This window comes from Molothrus aeneus, chromosome 1, assembly GCF_037042795.1.
Source record: "Molothrus aeneus isolate 106 chromosome 1, BPBGC_Maene_1.0, whole genome shotgun sequence".
NCBI lineage: Eukaryota > Metazoa > Chordata > Aves > Passeriformes > Icteridae > Molothrus > Molothrus aeneus.
The window spans coordinates 150,993,142-151,019,295 of NC_089646.1; the positions used below are offsets into that span (position 1 = coordinate 150,993,142).

The 26,154-nt window shown below is 44.0% G+C and overlaps 1 protein-coding gene across 4 annotated transcripts in view; it reads right to left on the reverse strand.

The window, feature by feature from the left end:
- TSNARE1 (t-SNARE domain containing 1) overlaps nucleotides 1–26,154 on the reverse strand; it is a 460,905-nt gene that overhangs the window by 397,362 nt on the left and 37,389 nt on the right. For all 4 annotated transcript variants that reach the window (XM_066566893.1, XM_066566868.1, XM_066566875.1 and 1 more), the window contains exon 3: nucleotides 18,284–18,334. The gene's annotated coding sequence lies outside the window, so the exon portion shown is untranslated. The remainder of the gene's footprint in view (nucleotides 1–18,283; nucleotides 18,335–26,154) is intronic.

Consider the following 26,154-nt stretch of genomic DNA (forward strand, 5'->3'; position numbering starts at 1 on the left):
CATTTGGTCCTTTAATTTTCATTTCAGCCCTAAGACCACCACCTGCTCAACCCTTTGTACTTCTTCAGGAGTCCTATTCAGACCTAAAAATGAAATCACAGAATCATAGATTAGGTTGGGCTGGAAAGATCCTTTTAAGGTCACCTAATTTCAATCCCCTGCACTGAGCAGGGACATCCTCATCTAGACCAGTTTGCTCAGAGCCCTGTCCAATATCACCTTGAGAGTTTCCAGGGATAGAGAGGCCACAGCTGGGCAACCTGTGCTAGGTCTTCACTATAAAAAAAAATTAGAAACTAGAGATTCTTAATCTCTAGTATAAATCCACCTTCCTTTAATTTAAATCCATTACCCCTTCTCCTAACAATATGCACCCCACATCCCCTTTTTATGAGTTCCCTTTAGGTACTGAAAGGCTCCAGTAAAGGGGAGGGCAATTAAACTTTTAAACAAGTGAGAGAATATCTGGAATTAACCATTCAGAAGCCATCAGTGTGAAGAAACACAGTCCAGTAACACACAGAAACTTTGGCTGTTTCATCGGAAATGCATCTCAGAGATGTTTTAAATCCCACAGACTCATAGGGTGTGGTGGTGTTCGCAGGGGTCTTAGGATGAGGGAAGAGACGAGAATGTTGACTCCATGTTTCAGAAGTCTTGATTTATTATTTTATGATATCTATTATATTAAAACCATACTAAAAGAATAGAAAAAAAGGATTTCATCAGAAGGCTAGCTAAGAATAGAAAAGGAATGATAACAAAGGCTTGTGACTGACCGAGACAGTCTGGACAGCTGGACTGTGATTGGCCATTAATTAGAAACAATCACATGAGACCAATCACAGATCCACCTGTTGCATTCCACAGCTGCAGATAACCATTGTTTACATTTTGTTCCTGAGGCCTCTCAGCTTCTCAGGAGAAAAAATCCTAAGGAAAGGATTTTTCATAAAACATGTCTGTGACAATAGGGAACAGCCAGTTCTGCTCCCAGCAGGACCCACCCACCCACCCTGTGGAAAGGTGAGCCCAGCACGTGTTAATCCATCCCAGCCAGGTCACCCAGGCACCATCACCTCCAGGGGGGATTTTCCCATCCTCTGGACTGCCTGCCTTGCAATAACTCAAGCTGTGGTGCTCCCAGTGGCCCTCCTCAGGGGCCATTTCACACCTTCATAGATCTCACTCTGAAGGCATTTTTCCTCCCAGTCTAATCTTTGGAAAAATTTGACAGCAATAAAAATGTAATAAACCAACCAGTCGGATTATATATATATACTGCAGTCTGAGAAAGATGAAAGGCTGCATTGTTCAGAGATATAATTCCAGTGGCTCCCACAGTGTAGCCTGTGCCTACACAGAGGAAGAAAAGGAGCTGAAGCAGCTTATATTTTGTCTTATAAGTCGCCTAAAATAAACCCAGCTTCTGATCCTCGGCTCACATCAGGAGAACGGCGCTGAGAAAGCCAATAAAGAGCTGCCAAATATCTCATGAGGACAAAATACCTGTTTGTTCTACCCAGCCCTTGCCAATGCATCAAGTGAAGTGATATGAGAAAGGGAAAGGAGGATTGTGTGCCTGGGAATCAAATATTCAAGAGCAGAAGGAAACACACCCAGAGTTATTCTGGGTCAGTTTGAAGAGAAATCGCTGCAATCAAATTGTGATGAGCAGTAACTGTGTGGCCACAGTAGCTGTGCAAATACTCTTAATTTCATTTATATTGATGGACATTAAAATGCTCTTAATTTAATTTCTATTGGTAGACATTAAAAAAAATTTTTAAATCTACTAAGCCTCAAGGAAGACAAAACAAAAAATTAAAAATTTAGCCATGAGGCCTGATGGAAGATAAATTGCAGCTTTTATAACAACAATAATAATTTATTCCACTGTGGCACTGGACAGCAGATGATTAAAGATGAGCAAAGGTCTCCATGTGTCTGGATTTATACCAGGCCACTCCATCCACTAGGTTATAGGAGCAGCAATTAATCACTGCTGGAGAAGGGAGGCATCTTAAGAAAATCTTGAGGTTTCAGAAGTGAGTTGTAACACCTTTAGGAGAGCAGTTTGTCTCCTCAGGAGCTGAGACATCTTGAAAAAATGGTAACTTACAAGATTTTAGCTTGTCTTTTTAGAGAAACTGCTGTCACCCTTTTGTGTTAGGGTAAAACAAAACAAAAACCCAACAAACCATCATAAGAAGCTGTTAAGACACATAAATTCAAATGTGTCAAACAGCTTTCACCAAAAAGATCAATGGGACACAGCTGAAGACAGCATTAAATATAATTTTACTGCAAAACTCTTGGAAGAAAACATCTCCTTTTTTGTTCATAATTTTCTGACTGTTGCCTCATCAACCTAACAGCCAAATTTTCTTCCCAGCTTCCAATCCTACTTAGAGAAATGAAAATTCCCATCTGAGAACAGCTGTTCAAGAAATAAATCTCTTCAGCAGCTTAATGGCAGAACTGCAAGGCTAATTTCACAGTTGCCATCAGAGGTGCTCTGGAAATCTGCAGTTTCCTGCTGAACATGGGGTAAATCTGTGCAGATCCACTTCATGGGGTAGGAAGGAACTCCCTGACATTCTCCCCTAAGATAAGACAAACTCAGAGTCAAAGAGAATCACATTCAGATTTATATTTACATCCTTCACTAAATTTGGACTTAAAATTTCACCAGTGTGGATTTTTGGGCAAAGAATGATCTTCCAGTAAATCAGCTGGAGGTTAAATCACCAGTCTCTGCCTTCTCACTGTTGGGGCTCACCTTGGCTCTGAGTCCTCCTGGTCATCACTCTTTGCCATTCTCAATACTCTCTCAACAAAAATAACTTTCCCCAGTCTTTACAGACCAGTTCCTCAGATCATGGAACTCATAAATCATCTTTATTGCGTGGGAGGGAGGAAAGAGAAAGCCTTGCAGAGTTTTGACTACAAAAAATATTAAAAGTTCATTCAATTCAGATTAGAAGCTCAACTATGTCCATATGCTTTTATTTTCTTTTTTTTTCCCTCTGAATACAGAATTCTACACATATAAAGGTTTTAATAAAAATCTGTTGAAACAAAAAAAAATTATAGTATGAAAGAACTTGTACTGAACTAAAATATTCAAGAAGAAAAATAATTTCACCACTGAAACGGTAGTTTTAAAAATCCATATATTGGTTCACTTCATTTAAAACCAGGCAGCTGCATTCACAGTCACCCAAAAAATGATGGAGAACCTGAAAAAGTGAAGGGCAGCATGATGGGGGGGGAAAAGTTGAGAGAATTGGAGCACAAAAAAAAAAATATTTTGAAGAATCTTCCACAAATGTGTTGCTTGAAAAAGATTATGAAAGCCAAGTCCCATTCCACAATATAATATCCTCATTCTTCATTCTTGACTGGCACTCAATTCCTTCCCCTGGTATCCCTTCTGAAACAAAACAGCATGACATGATCACAGAAGGTTAGGAAAAGGCCACACAAATTCACATCTGCACTCAGACCTTCAAAGGGAAGGAGGATCTCAACAATTGTTATCTGATGATGTATTTGAAAACACATTAAAGAATGAAATGCGGCCAAACAAAAAATAATGATCACTGAGCAAAAGCTGCCAGAAGAGAAATGACGATGCCAACCAGGAGATTGATTTTGTGTCATCTTTTACACAGAGAAGAATATTACAAAGAGGAAGTTTGACAGAGCAAATAAATTTGTGTTGGTTTGACTCTTCCACCCTCAATCAAATACTCATGATCTACAGAGAAAAACCAGATAAGGGGAGAACAGAAAGAGAACAGGAAAAAAAAAACAAAAAAGCAAACTGCCACAGCACCAGCCCCAAAAATAAATATCTGTCCTAATAAAGACCTGAATAATGAAAGTTCTTTATAAAAATAAAAATAAGAAAAAAAGCCTTTACACTAGATAGAGAGATAGCAAGTAATGAAGGAAATTTCATCCTACACCAACTAAGAAACTCTGTTGTCCCAAGCCCTTGGAGGGCAGCTCAGCTGGGAAGCAAAGCTCAAAGGTCTCAAATTAGTCCTTCTTGACAGCACTTCACAGCAAAAGCCCTTGGGGAGCCAGTTTCCTTCTCTATGAATTGGTAACATCAGTACTTGACAGCCCTCCAGGAGCTCCATGAGAAAAAAAAAAAAAAAGGAAAAAAAAAAGCTGATTTTGGTTGCATCATTCAGCAATACACCAGAAGAAATCCCACAAGTCCATGTGGAGATCCACTCCCACATGAGAATTATGTTTTGCAGCACACTTAAATACCATCTGCAAGAGAGATAAGGAACTGGAAGACACTCACAGAGCTTCAGAACACGATCATCACTCATCTTCTCTCTCTAAAACTACCAAGTGCTGAGAAGAGCCACACCAAGAGGGTGCAAGCAAAGATGTGGGGCTGATTAATGCATTAATCAATAAACAATTCCCTTGGGTTGACAGAGGGAGAGTGAGCCCATGGGACAGAGGAGAGCTCTGTATCATGGAAGGGAAAGGGTGAGCAATCCAAGGTTAACACACATTTTTATGTTAACACACATTTAATATTAAGGTTAATACACATTTTGCCCACAAAATTGACACCTGCATATTGCTCCAAGCCCCATCCAACCTGGGAATGTTCAAGGCCAGGTTGGATGGGGCTTGAAGCAACCTGGTCCAGTGGAAGGTGATCCTGCCATGGCAGGGGGTTGGAATTGGATGATTTTTAAAGTCCCTTTCAAAACCCAAACCATTCTGTGATTATGTACAGATATACTTCAGACTTCACCCAAATGCCTTTACAACATTGGGTCATTTTTGGTTTTTTTTCCCCTTTTATCTTAATGGAATCTGCATTAGATCCTGTGTTGTTGGGCCAAAAGCTTTGGTGCAGAATTTATTTCACAGCTATTACAAGGTACATTACACTAATTAGGACACACATTATGGCCTGCTCTGTGCCCTGTGATAAATCACACAATGCTGTGGTCTGGGGTAAACATTGCCATACATCTCTGGACACTACTGCATGTTTGACCACTTCCATAAATACAACTATTTCTGTGGTACCAGTAGGATTGGCTACAGGGACTAATTTATCACCATTTTCTTTCAGCACATAAACAGTGTAGTAAATTCTGTAGCTTCCAGGGGACAAAAAAAAAAAAAAAGAAAAAAAGAGGCAGCAGTGGGATTTCCTTCAGTAAAGTAGCATCAGTTGTATTTTTCCTTCAGTTACACACCAATTGTTCTTCATTTTCCAAAAATATACTCACTGTGTCATGCCTAGTGTGCAGTCAGAGACAGGTTTCTGGCTTTTAAGCTTGTCACACCTGAGAAATTGAGGTGAAGAGAGGACAGCAGGCTCAGGCTTCTAGCTTTTAAAGACTTTGGTGGTATTATGAGCTTTCCTTCCAACTATCCTCACACAGGTTTGTTCATACACAAAAGCTCCATTTCAGAGGTAAATCTTATCATTCCTTCAAATGTGCTGAATTTCACACACCATTCAACAAATAAAGGGAGGGGGAGAAATCCTGACAAAATATTTCTGCAGAAGAGCAGCAGAGGTTGGATCACACATCAAATGTGCCACCACGAGCCTGGCATGCTTTCCCTGGGGGGAAAACCTTTATTTCAACATGCTCAGGCTCCATCCAGAGCAACTGAGACAGTTTTATAGGCTGTGACCTCTCTGGGATAGAAGAACCAGAGCTGGAGCATCACCTGGGAGTCAGATCATCACCCAACTAGAGCAGCACGAATGGGTCCTGGGACTGGAAGAATTTAATTTCACAATTAGATATCCAAATTTAGCATAGTGTTCCAAGCACACAGTATCCATTGACTCTTTGTCCTCCAGCCCATCCACCCAAAAAGCAGTAAAAAGAAAAATGCAAGGACAAAAAATAAACTTCCACCCTGGATGAAATTGCAGGTGAAGCCCCTGTTCCCCTCCCTATGGCAGAACTCACCGGAATGGTCCCTCAATTAAACAACCAAAAACATTCCCTGCATCCCCACCAGATACACCAAGAGAAAAACCATCCTGCAAGATGCTGGTTGGGGTTTTGTCCTTCCTGGAGACTCCACACCCACCTCTGGCACAGGAATCTCTGCTGCATTGAGACTTTCCTCCTCCAGAAAAGTCCTGCCCTATGGATCACACAGTGATTCCCAAACTGCTTTGAACAGATAAATGATGTCAGGATCATTTACCTAGCCAAATTTTCATGGACAATCCCACAGGCAGGACAGCTCTGGTGCTCTCCATACAGCATGGAGACAGCAGAATGTCAGCATTTACAAACATGTCCTGGATAAAAAGGACAAAAAATTCAGAAAGCAACAGCAACTTTGCCTCCAGGTCTGCCTTTCCCAGAGTGAATTGGACTTGAGAGAACAGCAAAGGAGAGTCCAAGCTCCCAGGAAAGCCACCAAAAAAAGAAACAGCTTTAATTTCATGCAAATGACAAAGGGAGAAGGAGATAAGGTGTTTTGAAAGGCAAAAGACAAAGGGAGAAGGAGATAAGGTGTTTTGAAAGGGGACCAGAAAATCTTGTGTCAATGTGGAACCCAATTGAGCAGGAGACAGCCTGGCAGGCAGATGTGACAGCACAGAGGAGATCAGACAGAAGGAGACAGAGGCTTAAAACTTCAAAGGATTGTGATTATGGCTTAGATCCTACACAGGTATGGCCTGGAAATAAAGGACATCTCCATGTTCCAAAGTTTTGAGTGGAATCTCAGAGAGGTTTATGGCCTTTGGCACAGTTAAATATTGGGATGTTGGTTAGCCTAGACTGGAGATGTGGTGGGATATGCACCATTGAAACCCCTTTGATCCCAGTGGGAGCCCTGTTCCATGAACTAAGAAAGAGGAGGATCCCTGAATTTGTCTTGTGCAGGAGGAGACATCACCAAGCAGCTCCCACAGGCTGCAGGGATGGGACTTCACTGCACAACATGAGCAAACATGACCAGAATCATGTACAGATTTGTTCTTCAGACCTAAACAGATTCCTAAGAAGGCTTCTATGTGTGTTTTCACCTGAAGATGCTTCTTTGCATTGTGGCTGTGGCCAGATTAACATTTCCACTACACTGAATTTGACAGTCAAGAGAGATGAATGTCAGCAGCCCAAGCAAGCAGATCAGTCAATGCACAAAACCCAGATAGCTCAACATAAACAAAAGCCAAAAAGTGTTTAGCTCTGCTGCCACTCTATTTCCACTCCTTTGGTTCTCCATGGCATTTCAGAGCTCAGACATGCCTTGTATTGCCATTAAATGTGAATATTTCAAAAGGTGCTGCATCAACAACTGACAGTAGAGCTGTGTGGCACAACTATAGCAGCAAAGTTATACCCTTGGCTTGACCAAAGGACCAAAGTCCTTCAGAAAGGTCTCAAATAGGGCTCAAGCAGGATTAAACACCAAAGGTCATCCCATTAATAGCCAGAGAAACACCCAACTGTGAACAACCACCTGATATCCTGGAACAATTCTGCTGCAGGCATTCCCAAATGTAATGGGTTAGCAAACCCCCATATCCCAATTCAAGGGGAAGAGCAAATTCTGCATTAAAACAATGGGATACAATGGAAATTAAGGATGAGCAGCCCCACCATCATGCCCAGGTAGAGGAGGTTGGACCACACAAGCCATAGCAGTAGAATCACAGAATCACAGAATATCCTGAGTTGGAAAGGAAAGGACTCACAAGGATCATCAAAATCCATCTCCTTGCCCTTCAAGAATCCACCATGTGCCTGCAGATGTATTGAAGAACTCTTGAACACACACACCAGTCCTGAAAAACCAGCACTGAAAGTTAAGGCAGCAGCTTCCATCTTCTCTTTCCCAGACACCCTAGAGACTCATATTACTTCCTCAATTACTTTGAGGGAAGAGCCAAGAAAAACAAGGCTGTGGTCCAGACATCCCTGCTGAGCCCACAGGGAAGACTGGACAGTGGTTAGAGGATTGCAAACTAGGAATTTATTCAGAAAGAGAAAAATCCACAGCCTCAGACCTCCCACAGGAGTTGAGTTCTTTCCTCCTTTGTACAAATTTATGTTGTGTCCAGCTGCAAGGCAGAAGTGGCCAAATTGTGATATGCAGGAGGAAATTGAGCCAACAAGACACCACTGTGCCTGTGTCTGAAGGAAAGAATTAGGGCTGGGCAGTCCTTCCTGGCTCCAGCAGGCCCTCAGGAGATTCCTGGGTGTCCAACTGCATGTCCAGCTTGCAGCATCTACCTCAGCATCTCCAACCACTTCACTCAGCCCGTTCTTCCTCAGGTGAAGGAGATGAAAAACTCCTGACATGGAGCCAACATGTGGCAGAGGCTAAGCAAACTTCAATGCCACGAGCCAAAGGCAAAGGAGCTCATAAAATAACATTTTGCCACAGACAACCAGGCAGAACGAGATGATCTTTAAGGTCCCTCCCAATTCCAAACCATTCTGTGATTAAGAGCCCAATTATTTCCCATGAGCTCGGCTAAACCAAAAAGAAAGATATGAAGATCTGGACCTGGAGATGCAGCCCCAACAGCATAACCTGAAATAGCTCTGTCTTCATCATAACCCCAATACAGGATATCCAAGGTGCTGGCTGAGGACACGAGGGAAATTGAGACTTTGCCAACAACTTAAAAAATTCTCTAACAGCAATTCCAAACAGTGCCAAACTCTTGCCAATTAAAAAATAAGAGTGGGTACTCACTAAACATCGCAAATTTCCTGACTCACATGCTCCTTCCTTTCCTTCCTTTGGGACAAACCCTCCCAATTTTCCATTTCAGCAATGGGATTGAAAATCTCATACAACCAAGCACATGTACAAACAAAGTGGCCCTGTAGCTATACCTCTGCTCAGAAATGAGAATAATTGCCACCAGTAAAACTATTATGTTATCTGAAGATCTGCAGGACATATAGCTATTTTATGTCTTATAACAAAGGTGCAATTACTTTAAGTAAAAAGGGGTAGAGTTTTTAAAACACAGAGTTATATTTTGTACCAAAGCTCAGGATTTCTTCAGAACATCTGCAGGCAGAAACAGGACAAAAACAAAGCCACAGGAGAACTTAATAATAAAAGACAGAAAAGCCAAGGTTAGTTTAATCCAGGTCAGGACTTTTCAAAAGTTGGGATTTTGTTTGTTTTTCCCTCATTAGAGGGAAATGCTACTGCAGAAACCATGAAAAAATTATGGGTGGGTTCACAGCTCGTGTCTGTGCCAGTGCACTTCTCCTTAGATAACATCAGATCTTTGCAAACCCTGTCAGAGCATTGCCAAAGCTGATCTAACTGGCAGTGACACAGTCAGAAATCTCTTCCCCATCAAAATCAGTTAAGACACAATAGAAAGTCTATCAACTTCCAGTCCTGTAAATATTAACTTTCAAAAGCTATTGCAAAACACAGGCTTTTGGGTTTTTTAAGGAGAAAATTGTTTATCACTTCAATATCATGAGTCAACTTCTCTACCACCCAACTTTTTTCCTCCCCTTGTTGCCTAAGAAATAATTAAAAAGCTAAATTTTTAGAGTACATTGCAAATATCCCATCAGCCTGCAGAATGTCCTTCCCCCACCCATAGCCATCTCTCACCATACTTATCTGCTAATTTAGACAGTAAAGTTTTCCTTTTAATTATGGCTACCCTATAGCAGCAGCAGAGATTATGCAATGTATTATAAATACAGAATTTTAATTCTTAAAAGGCAATTTGAGGCTGTTTATCTGAATTGCCATTTGTGAGAGAAGAAACCAGCCCAGTCAAGGCCAACAGCCTCTACATGGCAGGTCTGGAAAAATTTCACCTCAGCCAAGGAACAGCATTTAGAACCATGGAATGGTTTGGGTTGGAAGGGACCTTCAAGATCATCCAGTTCCACCCCCTGCTATGGGCAGGAACACCTTCCACCAGGCCAAGTTGCTCAGAGCTCCACCCAAACTGGCCTTGAACACTCTGAGAACCCTTTTCTTCTAAAAATCCCCCACTTTCCTGAAAAGAATTGTGGGGAAAACCTTTCAGCAGGGCTCGTTGCAATAGGACAAGGGTAAATGGCTTTAACCTAAAAGAAGGTTGATTGAAATTAGATATTAGGACAAAACTATTTACAGTGTTGGTGGTAAACACTGGAAAAGGCTTCCCAGAGAGGTGGTGGATACCCCATCCCTGGAAACATTCCAGGTCAGATTGGAGGGGCTCTGAGCAATGGGATCTGCTTGAGGATGTCCCTGATCATTGGACTTGGTGACCTTTAACATCTCCTTCTAAGCTGAACTATTCCATGATTTGTGTCTTGTAAAGATTTACAGCACTGAGCTTCTTTGTTTAGCCTGCTTTCATTGTAGAGGCACAGTAGGGCAAGGAGAAGGAAGGGGGAAAGAAGAAAAACAGAAGGGCAGGAAGAAAGGAAAAGGGAAAAAAAGGCAGATCTGTAGACAATGAGGGAAAGGAAAAGAATGGGAAAAGGAAGGGAAAGGACAGAGAAATGGATGGGGAAAGGAAGAGGGAAAGGGAAAAAAAAACCAGGGTTTTTCTTGTCCAATTTAAGGGTCAGAGAAAAAATGGAAATACCATCTTTCCTTAACTGGCACTGGGAGGGTATGGAGCTATTTAAAAATACAGTGATATGCCAAATTTACTAATTCCTACAAAAATCAATGTCCCCAGCCACTGGTTTTTGTTTCCTAATAGAGGCCCTGCATATGCTTAAGTTAACTGAGCTCTGGTCGATACATGATGTAATTTTATGTATTTTTATTATAAAAATGCCTCCAGTGTGACAAAAGGCTGGTTCTAAGTGCAGGGGAGGATACAGACTGTTCAATGCCCCTGGCAACAGCTTAATGGGAAAGCACAGATATTTTAAATTGCTTTTTAATCACTTCTAAATATTTCACCCCCAAAATTGTAACCACTTACTGAACAACTGCACTTTATTGGGAATGAGCAATGCCAGCAGGCACAGACAATATTTTTCATTTGGCAAAGGTGCTCTGATCCTTTAGAATAATATTCACACAGAACAGCATTGAAGTTGAACTTTTTCAATCCTCTGCTTGCAGGTTTCCTTTATTTATTTCTGCATTTATTTTTATGTTGTGTTTAAAAACCAAAATTGATAGATTTCTTTACCTGCTTCCCAGCTGCTCTTTCTAAACAGACAGAGAACACTTTTTTCTAACTTAAAATACAGTCCTAACTCAAAGGTGCCCAGGACAAGATCTTTCCTGGCTGGCCAGCTTGAGCCAGAGCAGATCATCTCAGGCAATTACATTGCTGAAGAGACTGGGATAGATGGCATAAACCAACTCGCAGAAACAACTTTAAAACCACAAACATTGATTCAAAAGATCTCGAAATGCTGAAATACTCTCCGTAAGTGACAGGCACTATGCCATGGCCTCTCCCCTTCATTATCCTGACCCTCCCTGACTTTAGGATCTCTCCTGCCCTACTATAGGTTGTAGCTATCTGGAAAATGAGAGTGGGAAGCAGAACTGAGTTGGGAAGTCACGAAGCATTTCAAAATTTCATCAACATTTCAAATTTTATAGAAAACCTGTCATTTTAGAAGAGAGTGATGTCCTTTCCCTTGGAATTCATACAACGGATTTGGATAGTGCCACAGGGTTTCCTCCTCTTACTGTTTCATGCTGGGTGAATATTTTTTTGGGCTCTGGAGATCATTCCTGTGCAATCACTGCTTGTTTGCCTTCCTCTGCTCCGTAGCTGCCAACACAATCCTCTTCCAAACCTACACACAGCTCAACATTGTGATCCATCTCCGAGGGATGCTGATCACAATGTTGAACTGTGTGTTGGTCTGGAAGAGCATTTTGTTGTTGGAACAAGAAGATCTGTAATGTCCCTTCCAACCCAAGGCATTTTATGGATTCTGTGATTCCCAGAGTGGCTGCTCTAACACGACCCCTTACATGGTATCTCCATCTTTACATACTGTGAAAGGACAGGGAAAAAGAGGAAAGATCCCAACTATGGCTCCATAAAATACCCTGAATTTTGCAGCCAGCAAGCTGGAGGGCTGCCATTTCATTCAGCTGAACAGAAATACATTCAGCCTTTTGGATCTCTAAAGGCAGAAGTAACTCACATCAGCTTCTTCCTTTCTGCTCAGGAAAATAAAGGGACATCTGGATTTACCTCTTTTGCTGGTACCTTGCACAACAACAGCTCTAGGCTGTCATCCCAAACCAGCACAGGAACCTGCCTGTGTGAGGGGGAGATGTTTTTAAAGCACACCAAAAAAATCCAAATCTGGCAATAGGGAGCAAAGAGAAAGCTGCAAGGCCCAGGGATGCAGATAATTCAAAATATACTGATGGGCCCTGAAAAATGGAGGCTGCAGCCAAAAAGTCTGGCCTGACACGGGACAGATTCACTGGCAGCTCGCTGCAGAAAGGAAGGTGGCTTCACAGATGTCTCTGCCCTAAGACAACAAGGCACCTGCTCTTGATTTTGGGACCTGAGTTTCTGTAAATTCCAGGTCAAAAGAGAAAAATTAATCCCCATCCTTTAAAAACTTGATGCATAAATAAATCAAATTAAATCCTCAACTCTATCACAGAATCCCAACTATAAGTTGGCAGCCATTTGATAGAGGGAGGGCAAGGACAGTTTCATCTTTCCCCCATCACACTTTAGAAGAAAAAGAGAACATTTTTAGGCTGGAAAAGAGGTCACTTGAGCTGCTGCCATAGTGTGAGACGTGGGAACAACATTAATTTCTATATCCATGTGTTTTCAGGTGCTGGTGCTTGATCCAAACACCTGCACAGCACAGGAAAGCTTCCATCAATCCCTTAATATGCAGCGGAAATTAATCTCAATTTTTGAATATTACAAACATCCAGAAGCTGCCTTTAGCTACTGCAATAACTGCAATTTCACTTCCCTGTATTCCCCTACATCGAAAAGAAAAAAAAATCATAAAATTATAAAATCATAGAATGGTTTGGGTTGGAAGGGACCTTAAAGATCACCCAGTTCCACCCCCTGCCAAGGGCAGGGACACCTTCCACTATCCAGGTTGCTCCAAGTCCCATCCAACCTTGGACACTTCAAGGGATGGAGCAGCCACAGCTTCTCTGGGCGGCTTGTGCCAAGGTCTCATCACTCTCACAGGGAAGAATTTCTTTCTAATCTCTACTCTAAATTTCCATTTTGTCAGTTTAAAGCCATTTCCTCTTGTCCTGTCCCTCCATCCCCTATCCAAAGTCCCTCTCCAGCTCTCTTGGAGCTGCTTTAGGCACTGGAAGGGGCTCTGAGGTCTCACTGGAGCCTTCCCTTCTCCAGGCAGAACAGCCCCAACTCTTCCATCCCATCTTCCTAGGAGAGGTGCTCCAGCCTTCTGATTAGAAATCCTTCCTTAACACCCAGGTTTTCCCCATCTGAGGAGCATTCCCAAACCACAAGAAACCCTCTTCCCACGTGGTGCACAGCAGACACCTCCCACAGCCCGACAGCAGCGCTGGCATCCAACAATGGAAACTTTCCTTCCATTTGCATGCTCGGCTTTGCCGAAAACAAAGCACGCTGCTCAAGTGGGAGAACACCTTCCTACTTGTTCAGGGAAGGCCAGGGAATTTGTGCAGATCCCTGGTTACTTGGAGGCAGCACTTCTCAAGGAAGACAAGTGAGGGAGCTCAGAGCAGCAACTCTCAGTGCTAAGGAGATTAGGAGGGCGGCCCAGGGAATCAGCAATCCCAGCACATCACAGCCACACAGCCTTGCCCACAGCTGTCACTTTGAGGAGAGTTTGCTACAAAACCAGCACAGAGATTATCTTGTTCCCTTGCAGGAATGCAAGGATTGAGATGCAGGGGGAAAGCAGCAAGACGGGAGCCGCAGGCTTTGTGGAGGCGAAGCTAGCTCTGCTCACTGAGCAGGGACCACCACATGGAGGAATTCCGGCCAGAAACCACCCCAGCGCTGGAATGCTGGCCAAGAAAGTGGTTTGAGAAAACACAAAATGTGCCAGCAGCCTGATGACACTGCCCATTGCTCTGAGGGGGGGTGCACTGAATGCCAGGACATCCCCATGAAGGCAGGCGTGGGTAGTTACCAGATTAACCCACCACCCAGGGAGAAGGGATTTTGGGTCACCACAGTGCTCACATCACACGCTGGCAGCTGGGACAGCCACACGAGGGTGTTGCATAATGGCTCTTTTTCCTTTCCACACACACTCAGCGGCATCCCACAGAGCAGTGTCACAACCAGGGATCTCCTGCGTGGTGAGCACACGGAGCAGCTTGCTGCAAGGGGAGCCAACTCCACCAGGAGTCCACAAAGAATCATGGAATTGTTTAGGTTGGAAAAGACCTTTAACATCACCAAGTTCCACCATTAACCAAGTATTGACTGCAAAGGCCACTACTCTGCCATGTCCCCACGTGCCTGTCACAGACATATTTTATGAAAAACCCTTTTACCAGGATCTTTTCCCCTGAGAAACTGAGAAGCTTCAGCTTCTCCATGTTTTGCTGCTTTGGAATGTGATCTGGAGAAATGTTTACCCAGCATGTGAATTGTTTTTACTTGATGACCAATGACAGCCACCTGTGTGGAGGCTGTGAGCAGTCACAAGATTTTATGATCATTCCATTCCTTCCCTTTCAAGCCTTCTGATTAAATCCTTTCTTCTATACTTTTAGTACAGGTTTAATATATCATTTTCTTTTAATATAATATATATCATAAAATAATACATCAGCCTTCTGAAACATGGAGTCAAGATTCTCATCTCTTTCCTCGTCCTGGGACCCCTGAGAACACCACCACACATGCCACATCCACACACCTGTTAAATCTCTCCAGCACTTCCTTGGGCAGCCTGTTCCAATGCTTGGCAACTCTTTTGGTGAAGAAATTATTCCTAATATCAAATCTAAACCTCCCCTTGTGTCACTGTCATATTTTCTGAAAAATCCCTTCACCGGGATTTCGTCTCCTGGGAAGTTGAGAAGCCACAGAGAAAAAATGAAAACAATAATTTTCTGATTTGCTTCTCCTGTGTTTTGCTGCTTTGGAATGTGGTTGGAGATTGTTTACCAACTGGTCACTGTTTTATTGGTTTCACATGAATTGTTTTGACTTAAGACCAATCAGAGCCTCAACACAGGTCCAGCTGTGTTGAGGCTCTGGAAAGAGTCATGAGTTTTTTATTATTATCTTTTGGCCTTCTGTCTGTATCCTTTCTCTGTTTTTAGTATAGTTTAGTATAGCATTCTTTAATATAATATAGATCATAAAATAATAAACTAGCCTTCTAAGAACATGGAGTCAGATTCTCAATTCCTCCTCCGTCTGGGGTACTCAGAAAATACCACACCCTGCCACCACTTGAGGCCATTTCCTCTTGTCCCATCACCAGCTTTGAGCCCTTCTATGTGCCCTTGGACAAAGCACCCAGGTCCTTCACATCCCTAAGGACAAAATCAGCATGTGATGGAACAGTTCATGAAAAGCAGTACTTGTGGGGTTCACCACTGACACCTGAAAAGATCAGAAAGATGGGGACAAGGAGAAAATGCAATGAGATCTAGCAACGACCTGGGCACAATGAGGACATCAACACATGGATGTTACACCTCCATTTGTTTTAAAGGCTTATTTTATAGATAGTTGTGTGCACACAGATGTAAATTTATGACTGATAAAAACACAGCTTTTCCAGTTACTGTGCCTATAACTGAAAGCACCAATGACCAGCCAGAGACAAAGACAGAAAACCCCTCAGTGACACACAAAAAGTCTGAGCAGTGAAGCTGATGCTGGACACAAATCCAGGCACAAGCTTAGCCCCAGTCAACCTCTCTTACTTGCATCACCTGAATGGCTGAAGCATGGGTCAGCCCAGTTGAACAAAGTCCCCAGGGGGAACCTGCTGGTCTACTTAGCAAGGAGTGGCCTCTCCAGACCTCAGCAGCCTCTGGCAAACACTTGGTGATGTGGACGAAAGGGCTGGGGCCAGGGAGCACCTTGTGCTTGTGCCCTGTGCAGCCCTTCCAGCAAAAGTGCCTTCACCAGTGCTCACTCAGCACAGAGCACGAAAAAGCTAAAAACAACTCCACTGCCTGGACTTGCAGGGTATCAGGAGGTGAAGAAGAACTAATCTGAGCAGGGAGAGATTTGGACTCTCTGCTGCAATGATGTCCTTCTATAGCTTTGCTCCCAAAGCACCACCTGTGGCTAACAAACAGCGAGATTTTCAAGAGCATTCCACATCCAACTTAAGAGTGTGTGACTCTTCCCAAAGGGTTTCTATCCACTTTTCTCATCATGCAGCAGATAGACAGGGAGAGCAACAGACCGCTGGTACACATGGGGTGAGGAGAGGGCAACCAAGAAGTGTGCAAGAGCACAAATTCAACACAGGGACAGTGACAGGACTGACAGGTCAACAAATTGACGGGGGCTAAAATGTTGTCAATAGAGCCAAGGACCACCATGACAGCTGGGGAGAGAGATCCTGAGCCCAGCTTGGCTGACACCATCAGTGCAGCTCCCAAAACACCACAGGACTTTCACATTCATCACACCTGGTGTTCTTTACAATTCACTCCACCACCATCAATGCCCTGCACTGGGTGACTCCAGGTCCAGCAAGAGCAAGACAGGCACAGAGATGCCACAACAGCTATTTTCCCCCTCATTGCTGAAACCATCTGCTCCATCACCTGGCTGATTACAGCTTTCTAACCCATTGGTCCTGGTTGCTCCCAGAGGCCACACTCCCCTGTACCTGCTCCTTTCTGCCACACAGAAGAAACTGCACGTGAAAGTAAGAGATGGGAAGGGAAAACCATAAAGCTGATAAAAGATGTCCTCAGCAAAATTTGTTTAAGGCATGACTAGCTGGTGATGAAAGCCAAATTCTCTGGTTTTCAGTCCAGACCCTCGTGGGTGGACAATTTGTGCTCTCTCTCTCCAGCCAGATGTGGTGCTTGGGGACTATTCAGGACAGCAGTAACACCACTAAAGCTCTCTGCTCAGTCCTGCTGAGAGCAGATCCAGGGGAATGAGCACTGGGATTTAGGGAAACATCACCTGTATCAAAGGGGACACACATCACACTGATTCAGCACCAGTGCTGCCACAGGGGACAGGAAAATTACACAAAGCACTGCTCCCTCCCCAAACATGAGCCTTGTGGGGGATGAATCAGTTTCTGTCTCCAGGGTCACTGAGGAGGAGTCCTATAAATCTCCCTATGCCTCCAAGGGGAGGTAAACCAGGTGGAAGGGACAGAATAATCCCAGAAAAAGCCAGTGGAACTTGGCTGTGGCTGTGCTGCCCACAAATGGAGCTGCCACAGCTGGATCTGCTGCTGGAGCAAGAAGCAATTTCCCTGGGAGGGGACACATGAACATCCCACCAGTGTGACATGGACCAGCACTCCCCTGCTTGCCTTTCACACTGCCCAGGAGACCAACAAGGCTTTACAATCCTGGCAGGAGTTTCCAAGATGAGGAACATGAAGCTAAACCTGAAGATCTATGGAACAATACTGTTCTCAGTGATTTCAGGGAATTTGGGGATGGACTGTTTAGTAGGGCTTGTAGTTTCAGGGAAATGGTTTCAAACTGAAAGCAGGTAGGGGTTCAGGGGAGATAAAACATTTTGGTAAGACACAAAAATGTTGCCCATAGAGGTGGCAGGTGCCCCATCCCTGCAAAGATTCAAGGCCAGGTGGGATGAGGCTCTGAGCAAGCAGATGAAGTTGGAGATGTCCCATCATTGGACATCTCACTGCTCATTGATGGGGATTATATTTGATGACCTTCAAAAGTTGCTTCCAACCCAGACTATTCCATGATTCAAATTCTGCCTGGCATCCTTAAGCACCCAAGTTTCAAAGCACTGCATTCTCCATGTTTATTTTATTCCTGTGCATGGTTTGCTCTAGAGATCAAAGACATGGAACCAGCAAAGGATCAGCACAATGAGAACACAGGGAGAACATGAAAATACGGCCAAAGCTCTGAGACAACTCCTAGATAAGGTTGCTTGGATAAGGAGTGAAGATAAAGCACTCCCTGCCCAGCCTCACCAGCAAAAAGTTCCATAAACCAGCTCTCCCTTTTGGCAACTCAGTCCAAAACAGAGTGAAACTCCTATAAAATGAAAGTCACGGGGAAAAAAAAAGTTTCTCAAGGGAAAAATTTTATTTGCATCTGCCTGAGCCCCATAATGCCATGTTCAGGTGACCCTCTCCTGAAGAGATGCTCTTACCAGCTGCTTCCCAAGTCCTGCTCTCCTGGGCACACAAGACTTTCTTCTAATCTGGAAGAAAAAGTAAGACAACTGATAAGTACTGGGAAAAAAAAAACAACCAAAAAAACTATTTCACTGTTATGGTTAAGGACATGGCAACCATCAGCACACCAAGAGCTCTGATATCCAGGCACATTCTAAACTGAGCTGTAGGAATAGGTACAAAACCAGCTGTTGGTTCCTCAAAACATCACTGCTGAGCATGGGGAACAGCATCTCCTTTTCAAAAGAGAGTTGATATGAATCTTTAAATTCCTAGAAGGTTTCAATATTTCCAGATTAGCAACAGTACTAAAGTAGGGGGGTGTAATTGTTTGCAGGACACCTGCAAAATTAATAAATAACAAATTAAAACCTTCAATGTAAAAGGAGAATCACTTGTTTAAGTGTCCAGTCTTCTTTAAGATCCCAAACCTGCTGTGGGAGGAGCACTCTGGCCACAATCCAGTTAAGCATTTCAGTGTGTCAGATTTGAGAGAAGAGGGAGAACCCTGCTGAATCAAGGTCTTGGCATTTCTCACCAGCTGCTTGTTTCTCTCTCCTGCTGGCCTTCAAACACGTACACACACTCCTACCTTCCAAGAATTTCCAATTTTAGCTTTTATTCTAGAAACAACACCCCCTGGTTACAAAAGAGGCCGATTTTGCTGCCAGGAAAAAGCACTGGTAGAACCCCAAGGGGCAGGTCCTGCATTAGACGAGCACCAGGCAGCTCTCAAGAGCACAAAAGGCCTTTTAATTAATACTCCTACTTGCTTTGCTCAATTAACACCACCGAGCAAGCCCTTCACACACTGCCTGCAGCTCTGGTCACTGTGGGCTGAACACTTTAATAATCCTTTTGCATTTATAAATACTTCCTATACAAATGGCTTGTACTTCCTACATGCATGCTCTCTACAGAAAGCTCACTTAAGAAAAAAATCTACAAAAAAAAAAAAAAAAAAAAAAAAAAAAAGCAATTTCCCCAGAGAGAAAAATTCAGAGATAAAATTGCAGCAATGATTTGTATCTGCCCAGAGGAGCAGAGCAGCAATCCCAGCCCTTGGTGACCTCTGTGCAAACACACCAAGCCAATTACACTCTGTGACAGAGGATTTTCCCCTCCCAGAGCAGCAGCTTCTTGTTGCTTGGAGTGAGAAACATCAAAAGGTGGTGCAAGTAGTGAGTGTGTGCTACTGAGCAGGCTGGGGACAATCAGCCTCAAGGTTTAATCAAGATTTGGATCCAACTGTGTGAGGGGTTTTGTAAACACTGATCTTATGGAGTTGTTACATCTGGAGGATGTAATTCCCACTGACCTGCCCGTTTAACCTATGGAAATCACCACGGGGCAACTCAGCTCAATCCTCCCACTCCTTCCCTTCTTGTTTGCTGTGGTCCCCATCAGCAGATGAGTGCTAATCCACCTCATCCTTCAGTGTCCCACACTTGGGACATGCCCAGCAGCACTTCTATGTCCTTTGGCAAGATAAAAGGAAAAAACACAAACTTTTTACAGCCACCAGTCATAGCCAGCAGCTGACAGAAGAAATGCCCTCAGCTTCCCAGAGTTACAGAATAATTTAGGTTAGAAAAGACCTTTCAGATCCATTAGTTCAACTACTAAGTACTGCCAAGGCCACACTAACCTATGTCCCCAAGTGCCACGTCCACACATCTTTAAATACTTCCAGGAATGGTGACTCAACCACGTCCCTGGGTAGCCTCTTCCAATGCTTGAAAAACCTCTCAGTGGGGAAATTTTTCCTTAGATCAAATCTAAACCCCCTTGGTGCAAACTGAGACTGTTTCCTCTTGTCCTGTCACTTGCTGCTTGGGAAGAGTGGCCAGGACATGGTGATGTGCAGCCTGCCTGACCCCTGGCTTGGCCCAGGACATCCTGGCTCCAGCTTCTTGCTGAGCCACACCATCACTGCTCTGGTTATAAGGATGCTTTTTCTCCTGGACATTCCAGAGCCCCTTTCCTTCACCCTGTTTCTTTAGAAAAACAAAACAAAAAAAAAAAAACAAAAAAAAAAACAAAAACCAGGGGCTGAGAGCTGGGAATTTGTGACTTCACAGGCCATTTTTTTCTGCTCCAGAAAAAAAAAATATTATGAGGAGCATATAAGAGGTGCATTTAGGTCTGGATTTTAACCATCACAGGCTCGCTGTCCTTGTTTCCTGCAGGATATCACTCAGAGTAGCCAAAACCCAGGTGACTCCAGCAGGAGAAAGAAATACAGCAGCAGGTACTTCAGAAAATCCAAAAACCAGCTCATCATACCAGTGCCCACAAGGTCACTGAAATTCCAGATCCCATCTGCTCCGCAAAAGAGGATGTTATCCCTCCTCCTGAGATGTTTACAAGGGGAAAACCACCTCAGCTTCCCAGCTGGTGCTTTGAGTGTTCCCCAGTCTGCTCCATCCATGCTGTGCACTCCATCATCTGCTTGGAACTGGGATGGGAGCATCCTTTTCTAACACTCCAAATGCGCCGGCTTAAATATTACACTTTGGGCATTTTGGGGGACTTTGCCTATTTTCGTGTTTGTTTGAAGCATTCAACCATGGGGCAAAACAATTTCTGCCTGCACTGAGAGGAAACACTCCTGACTGTTTAGGTGAGATTAATTTCAGGATTGTGGCCAGACTGAGGAAATTGGTGGCAGAAATCCTTCATAGCTGGATAATGAGGTTGTGGCTTTATGAGTAATTCTCCTGAGTTATGTGCCTGGCACCTTGGGTGTGGGTGACACATTCCTTCCTCCCCTCCATTTTTTGAATGAGAAATGTCATCCAAGTGCACAAACACAGTATTTATTAAAAAAAAATAAAAATAGCAACAACACAGCTCATGAGGTGGAGGCACAGATTGCATCTCACTTGTACAATGTAGAATCAGCTGCTGTCTGGAGGAATTTCCCTGCTGGGTTCTCCAGGAATATCCCCAGATCCATCACCACAGTGATATATCCAATACTCCAAACATCTAAAGAGCCTCTCGGGTGGAAATCAGGACAGTACCAAAGCCAAATCAACAAAAACACTCCCTGAACACCTCTGTTGTACCAATATTTTTGATATGTAGAGATTAATCCAGGCTTCCTCACTCCCTGCTGCTGAGCCACCTCACATCCAGACCCATGGTCCTGCACTATTCCTCCTCCCAACCCAAAATGGCATCCCTGGATTGCAACCAGCTCCCACTTTTTGAGCAAGCAAAGGCCTTCACATGGAGGTCACCTGAAGTTTTAATGCTGTCAAAGCTCAGCTGCAAGGGAATTAGAGAGGAGGAAGAGCAGCCTTTTTGTGGAGATGCCTCTGCTCCAGCTGGAGCCATCACCTTCCATTACTCAGCTCCTTTTTGGGAATTCTCCATGCCCTCCCCTCTAATGACAGCTCCTTCTGGCATCACATCCACCCTGCTTCTCCTGGAGGGTGAATGAGCAGATGGGACCGGTGGAAGATGGATGAACTGCACAACTGGAGTCCTTCCAATCCAGTAACTCCCACCCAAAAGACAGAGGATGCAAAGATCCTTCGGGGGTCAGAACCTTTTTTCTAGGGGTAGGAACAGAGTCAAGGAAGACATGCAGGTGGCTACGGAGAGGCTGTGCAGACTAACTCACGTCTGCATGGTTGGTTTTACCATTCTCCAAATTCCTGCTTTGATTGCTTATTCCCCAGCCAACCCACTGCACTACTACAGCAAAATAAGCACAATCCTGAAGAGTTTTGAAATTAATATGATGGGCTTGCAAGCATCTTCCATCATGCAGAACTAAAATTAAAATGTACACCCGCCCTCGCCTCACTCCCTGAAATCCACCAGGCAGAAACTTCCCTGTGTCACATCAAAAGACTCCAACAGCTGAAGGGGTTAATAGAAAACTGAATTTCCAGCTGCTACCAGGCTTCAGGGCAGGGTTCTAGCCCCACCACCATATCTGCTCCAGCAGACCATTCCCTGCCTGAGACACAGCAGAGGTGCTTTTAGAGCAGCTTCCTCCACCACTGGGCTGACAATCATCCTCCAATACACATGGCTATGAGAGAACCAGGGGAATGGTGGTTTCCAGATATTTTGGAGAAGGAAAAGGCAACCATGAGGTTTTCTCAGGAAAAATTTGCTGAAGAGCTCATGAGTGTTCTGACTGTGCCACAGTCAGTAAAAAAAGTAAAAAACATAAACCAGAAGAGAATTCATTCAATCTCTGCAAAAACCTCAGGGGACAGGTGAGAGCAAACACAAAGTTCAGGGACAACACCACAATGACACTTCATGAGGCTGGGCATCCCTAAGGAGAAAAAGCTTCTGAGAATCACAGAATCACAGAATGGTTTGGGTGGGAAGGCACCTTAAAGAAGATCTTGGTCCAAGCCCCAGGTTGCTCAAGCCCTGTCCAACATGGCCTTGAACACTTCCAGTGATGGGAAATCCACAGCATTTTTGGGCAACGTGTTCCAGTGTCCCCAGCTCTCACAGGGAAGAATTTCTTCTTAATATCTAATAGAAACATGCCCTCTTTTCAGTCTGAAGCAATTCCCTCTTGCTACATCCCTCCATGCCCTTGTCCAAACTCCCTCTCCAGCTCTCTTGGAATCCTTTTAGGCACTGGCAGGGGCTCTCAGCTTTCTCTGTAGCCTTCTTGTCTTCAGGCTGAGCAACCTCAACTCCCTCAGCCTGTCTCCATATCTCCAGTCCCATGATCAGATTAGTGGCCCTCCTTCTGAACTCCCTGAGGAAACATCTCCACCCTCAATGCAACATCAACAGAGAGGTTTGGGGCAAAGACCTAACACTGAACTACCAGACCAGGGCAAACCCTGATATCTGAGCTACAGCTGGTTTTACACTGCAATTCCAGCTCAAATGAGCAGTTCTATCAGAGGGACAGACCCTGACTCACAGCCCTGAACTCACTGTGAAAACCCTGTTCAGCAGCAAGGCACCAACACGGCGAGTCAAGACATTCCCAAGGTCTTTCTGCAAACCCCAACTGATTTTTCTTTTCCTCATGCACATGGCGGACATTTCCTTCATGGCTCATCACACCATCAGGACCACAGCAAGAAAACCAACACCCTCTCAGACACCTTTTGGGAGAGCAGACACAGCTGCCTGCCCTTGATGGCAATTTTGGGGTTGAAATTGAGATGCAGATTGCTGCCAAAACAACCACCCTGGGGGAGCTGTTGCTTTTTCTCTTGAAATGCAGAGACACTTTCCATTTCTTCCCTCCCCTTACTTCTACTGATTTTACCAGATTTCTTAGAGAAGGGAACAGCAATTGCATGACTCAGAGGGAGAATCATCTTCTACCCATCACAGAAATGCTCACGTGCACTCAAGGAGCTGGGTGAGACACAGCCTTTTGTCCCAGGCCATGGTCTCAGACTGGCAAAGCTTTGTCACATGCCCAGAAGAAAACACGGGGAAGAGAAGAAGCAACAGCACCAAGAGCCAGAGGCTAAAATTGCACGGCCGTGATCAACAGAAAGAGGTTTCCTCCTAGAAACCACCAAGCCAAACATGAAAGTCCTCATCCCATGTGCAGAGGAGGTCACAGGAGGAAAAATCTACAACTTTCTGCACGGAAGAGGCTGTGTGGGATCAGGACGGGATGATCAATGTGGTCAAGGGATAAAAACCACGCCCAGGAGCAAAGTGAAAGCAACAACACTTAGTGATACCCACAGTATCTCATCTACCATGCTGATTTGCCTTCTTCACGTACTTTAAACTTTTGGAACATACCCCCAGAAAAAGTTGTGATTGACTGGAATATATTTTCCATTGTCTCCACTTCTGCTGCATTTTTATTGTGGTGCCCAAATATTTAATTGCTGAAAAGGTGGAGTGAGGGCTGGCAGGGCACATGTTCAGAAACATCAGGAGAAGAGATGGCTCCTCTGATGCAGGAAGAGAGGTCTGAAAACATCTTCTTGCACTGCAACAAAAGTCTTGCCATAGGAACAAGAACATGATCCCCTGCAAAACTGCAAAATTCACTTGATGGTGTGCAGATATTTACAGCCCCCAGGGCTGTTTTCACAGTTATGGTTCCTCCTTATCCCTAATACAGCTGACAGCAGCACATGTAGGATCTGGAGACTCTGTGCAGGGGAAGACAACTCATAAAGGCACCAGTGCATTTCAGCAAGGCCTTCAGAGTCAGTTATCTGATGTTTCAGACTTCACTGATGGCATTTATGAGTTTAAAAATGTATATAAGGCTTCAACATCCTCTCCCAGCCGCTCTCTTTAGGATGCAAATGCAGCTTAACACAATTAGGCAGGACAGAAAGCCCAGACATTTTACAGGATCAACTGCATTCCAGTTGTCAGGGGAAATAAAGAGACACCAGCTCAACAGACAGGCTGGACAAAAGCCTGTTTTCATCTCGGGATGGTTTTCAGATCAGCACAGGACAGTGCAAGGAGGAAGAGCCTTTTTCCAAAAGGCATCAAGCCCTGCTACAGCTCTACAAGGGGGAAAAAATTGCCAAAAAATAATCAAGTAATCCTGTATTTGTTAGCAAGAAAATACAAATTAAGAATTAATTTTTAAAAACCTCATATTTAAAACTGGTGAAAACCAAAACTCCAAGAAAGTTGCTTGAGCAGGGCACATTGCTCCATTTACAGACGTAAATAAAGCAGGAAGTAAATGAAGGAAGGCAGGTTTAGATCAGATATTAAGAAGAAATTCTTTACTGTAAGTGTGGTGAGGCCCTGGCATAGGTTGCACAGAGAGGCTGAGGACTCCCCATCCCCAAAAGTGTTCAGGGCCAGGTTGGATGGGGCTTGGAGCAACCCGGGGTAGTGGAAGGTGTCCCTGCCCACGGCAGTAAGGTTGGAATAAGATGATCTTTAAGGTCCCTGTCCACCCAAACCATTCCATGATTCTGTGATTCTCTGCGTTATCTGAAACTCCCAACATCAGGTCAGAAAAGAGAGAGGAGAGAGAGAAGGGGAAAGCTCTCAGTGTGAGGCTTCTGGAAGCCCAAGGTTTTCATTTCCATTGCTCAAGGTTCAGAATTCAGAAGCTGACAAAGTGTCTGGAGGTACCTTGAAACACTTCCCATCACGACTGCCCTTTCAAAGGAGAAGCAACCTGAAATTGGCAGGAAGTAGATATTTCTATATAATTTGCCATCTTTCACAGAAAAATCAATTATCCCTAATTCTAGGTATTTATTTTTTTTCTATTAAAAGACCTAAATAAAGCATTTCTGTTATTGCAGACTGCAATTTAAAAAAAAAAAAATAAAAAGAAACAGATTTATTAATTAAATCTTCTGGAGCATCTCTGCTATGAAGACAGGATGAGAGAGTTGGTGCTGTTCAGAGTGGAGAAGGCTCCAGGAAGAACTTAGAGCATCCTTTCAGTCCTAGAGGAGCTCCAAGAGAGCTGGAGAGAGACTTTGGACAAGAGCATGGAGTGACAGGACAAGGGGCAATGGCTTTAAGCTGAAAGCAGAAAGATTTGGATTAGATTTAGGAAGAAATTCTCTACCATGAGGATGGTGAGGCCCCAGCACAGGCTGCCCAGAGAAGCTGTGGGTGCCCCATCCCTGGGAGTGTCCAAGGCCAGGTTGGACAGGGCTTGGAGCAACCTGGGATAGTGGAAGGTGTCCCTGCCCATGGCAGGGGATGGAACTGGGTGATTTTTAAGGTCCCTCCCAACCCAAACCATTCTGTGAGTCCTTTAATGAATTTTGGATCTACCCCTGAACTCTCCAGTGATTCTAGAGAACCTTTAGGTGGCAACAGAAACATTGACAAGATTATTTCTAGGAAAAATTCAAAACAACTTATGCTTCTCTTTCTAAACAACAGC